Source organism: Phoenix dactylifera, chromosome 2 (genome assembly GCF_051530095.1).
Source record: "Phoenix dactylifera cultivar Ajwa chromosome 2, Ajwa_hap1_PhDact_Kaust_v1.1, whole genome shotgun sequence".
NCBI lineage: Eukaryota > Viridiplantae > Streptophyta > Magnoliopsida > Arecales > Arecaceae > Phoenix > Phoenix dactylifera.
In genome coordinates, this window is record NC_143191.1 from 23638937 (window position 1) to 23642980 (window position 4044).

The following is a 4044-nucleotide window of genomic DNA, read 5'->3' on the forward strand; positions in this document are numbered from 1 at the left end:
CTGAGTTATTAAGCCTGTTAGGGTGTCTCTACACCTAGTGCCCTGAGCCATCTGGATCGGGAGTCATTGGCCTAACACTCGCTACATGGGTTAGCTAGAAAGCTTAATAAGGCTAGATATTGCACAAGTCATTCTTCTTAGCACTCAGTCTGAAAAAATGAATAAATAAATCCGGGGTGTTCATTACCATTTAACTCTAGAAAGTCTTGAAAATTGGAGTGATCATGTTGGAAGTAAGTGAAAGCCACTCATTTATATGATACTATCTTGCACCTCACTACAGTCTTGACTTGTTAGCAGATAGATGGGGTGTAATGAAACTTGAGTTAGAGTCTGTTTAAATATAATAACAACAAGTCTCTATTGTCCTTGCAATTCTAGTTTCATACAGTAATACTTGTTCAAATTTCGAGTTAAAATTTGGAATTCCCTAACTGATGAAGTTTGTGGGTAACTTCACTGCAAACCCTCACGAGACAACACTCGTCCACTAGGGTAACCTAGGGGTTTAACGGCTTGTTGCACATGCTAAGTGCAATCGTAATGCTCTACGAAAGTGAGTATTTATCTTAGGATATTTATATAATAAATAACACTTTTGCTCTCTCATTTTATCATTTTCGCACTGAATTGCTAGAGACTAGCAATAAGCTAGTTGGGGGGTGTGATGAGAGCACAAAAGTGCGACCCACATGTCACCTAAATTAGTATTATTGCTAACCGATAATGATAAATTCACTGGATTAATATTATATTTGGGTTTCGCACATATTTTCATAAATTAGAAATAAAATGCACATTGAGTTCAAATTTGACTAAAGAAGGATCCCTTCCCAGATTCGACCCGGTTGAAGATCGAGTCGGGTCCGAGTCAGGTTCGGGTCCGAATCGGGTCCATTTTATTTGTGCTTTTGGAAAAGAATTTTTGGGCAAATCTAATTCGGTCATATCATAACTATGAGGTCGGGTGACCCATGACTTGAAACTTGCAATTGACCTCCAGTCAGAACAGGTGACCCGTGATCCAAATCCCAGCAGCCCAAGAGTCCCCTGGCGTCCATTTTTAGCATCCCATCTCCCGTCCGTATCCATCTTCCACGGCGCATCTTCAACGCCAGCACCTCCTCCGTCGGATCCTCAGCACCGCGTGCCAGCAGCGCATCCGCATCTTCAACGGCATCATCCCGCGCGTCCCCACCTCCCGGAATCCCATCGTCCACGGATAACGCCCATCAGCAAATCCCACCTTCCATCCGCGTCGTGCCAGCCACCGTGCCAGCGAGCAGCCGCATCCGTCTCCTCCGCATCCCACGAAGCTCGCGCCCGTCCAAGTCCGCCTCTTCCGCGTCCCAGCCGCCCGTGATCCCGTGAATGCCTCCTCCCGTCTTCAACGCCTCAGCCCGTGAAGCCAGCAACACCGTCCGCGCCCCCTCCGTAATTCAAGCACCCATCCGCGTTCATCCGGCGATCCCGCACCGCGTCTGCACCGTGTCGCCACCGCGTCTCCACCACATGCCAGCAACGCCCGCGTCCGACTGCAAGCATCCCGTGATTGACTCCTACCCGCGTCCTCACCGCGTCTGCCATCTCCCTTCCAAATCAAGCGCCCGTCCGCAGCTATAAAAGGAGAAGGAGGAAGAGGAGAGCGGTGTGCTCGGTGGAGGCTAAGAACCAGGGAGGAGGGAGGCCATCGGCTTGGGAGAGAAAGAAAAAAAGAAACAGAGCATTGCTCTGTTCTTTTGGAGAAGAAAGAAAGAAAAAAATAATATTTTATGTTGTTCTACCGTGGGAGAGAAAGGGAGAAGTGTTCTTTTTGATTTTTTTTGTTATTTCTTTTCTTTATTTTATTTGCAGAAGAAAGGCAGCATCAAGCACCAATCTTCATTTCTACCTTTGTAATCAATTTATTTTTATGAAATCCATCAATTTTCTTTCATGCAATCCCTGTTCTAGATTCAAATTAATTTCTATTTTTTTATGAAATCTTTTAATTTTTCTTTGATGCAATATATTTAATTTTCTTTTATGAAATTTATGTTTCAGGCTTCAATCTTCTTAGTGTCGTCTATTTTAATTTATGCCAAAGCTCTTTATTTTGATTAATTAAATAAATGCTTTTCGAATCTAAGTACTTGTCTTTTAGTTAATTTCAATTAGAGAACATTCAACATCCTCAAAATAATGTTTTCCTTTTATCATTCAAAAATTGAGTTCAAATCCGAGTGAACGTTCTCATTTTTATGCAACTCCAATCGCCTCCCTGTGGATCGACCTCTTACAACCGCTATTCTTCGAGTAGGAAAGGTAAGAGTAAAGAATTAAATTTAACTTTTGTTCGTCGGTTCTAACAACGATCTGTTTAGCGTATTTTTAGTTAAACAGGAAAGGACGAACATGCAGCAGCAGGTGCAGGCCACTGTCCGACCTGCACAGTCCATTCAGTCCTACTATGAGCGATTCCGTAGGCTTAACCCACCTATGTTTGACGGTGGAGCTGACCCTCTGGTTGCTAAGACCTGGATTCGGGAGGTAGAGAAGATGTTCAAAGCCTTGCAATATCCCGAAGAAGTAAAGGTCAGATTGGCTATCCCTATGCTGAAGGGGAATGCAGAGTTCTGGTGGACGGCTATTGAAGCTGCACTCGTGGGTGAGGATGAGCTACCGACATGGGAGGAATTCAAGAAGATGTTTTATGACCAGTATTTTCCTGAGTCAGTCAGAATATCTAAAGAAAATGAATTTTTATCTCTGAGGCAGACGAATGATATGACTGTGCTAGAATATGCCAACAAATTTACTAAGCTGGGTCGGTTCTGCCCTCAGATGATAGAGATTGAGAGAAGCAAGGCTAATAGATTTGAGCAAGGCTTGAGGGACGAAATTCGATCCCGGTTGTCAGTTCTGATTTTTACCAGCTACGGAGAGGCCCTGGAGAGAGCACTGAAGGTAGAAGCAGATCTGAAGAAATCAGGGAAGGCAAGAGGTGAGCAGAAAAGGGCCGAGACGTCAAGGAATCTAATGAACCGACCAAAAAACTTTGAAGGCCCTCCTAACAAGAAGAAGAAATTTAAGACTTGTTATTACTGTGACAAAATGCATTCTGGTCCTTGCTTGAAGAGGATGGGAGCCTGTTTTATATGTGGGCAGCCAGGACACATAGCCAGAGATTGCCCGAACAAAAAGAAAGTTAAATCTGGACCTTCTAGACCAACTGATCAGATGCAGAGAGGAGCTGCACGGGTGTACGCACTGACACGACAGGATGCTAGTGCCAGTGATAGAGTTGTGGCAGGTATGATTCCCATCAATTCCGTTGATGCTTCAATACTATTTGATTCTGGCGCTACACATTCCTTTATATCCTCCAAGTTCTCTGCATCCTTGCATCTTATGCCTCATAAGTTAGATGAGCCTTTACTTGTTGCTACCCCTCTCAAGAAGACTGTAGTGGTGGATTCTGTTCATAAAAACTGCATAATTCAGATAGAGGACAAAAAATTATTGGCTGACTTAGTACTATTAGACATGTATGATTTTGATGTCATCCTCGGTATGAATTGGTTGTCTGAATATCATGCTCACATTGATTGCTTTGGCAAGAGGGTAGTGTTTCAGATACCTGGTGAACAGAAAATCTTCTATCAGGGTGATGCACCCACTAAGAATCCCTCTTTGCACATTATCTCTGCAATGAGTGCAAGGAAGGCCCTCAGAAAGGGGTGTGAGGCCTACCTAGCTTGTGTGGTAGACACTACAAAAGAAACAAGGCTAGAGGATATCCCTATTGTGAGAGAGTATCCAGAAGTATTCCCTGATGATCTACCTGGATTACCTCCTAATCGGGAGATTGATTTTCGGATCGATCTCTTACCGAGTGTTGGGCCTATCTCGAAGGCTCCTTATCGGATGGCCCCGGCAGAGCTGAGAGAGTTGAAGGTTCAGCTATAGGAACTTCTAGAGAAGAAATTCATCCGCCCGAGTGTTTCACCATGGGGAGCTCCTGTACTATTTGTCAAGAAGAAGGATGGAAGTATGCGGCTGTGT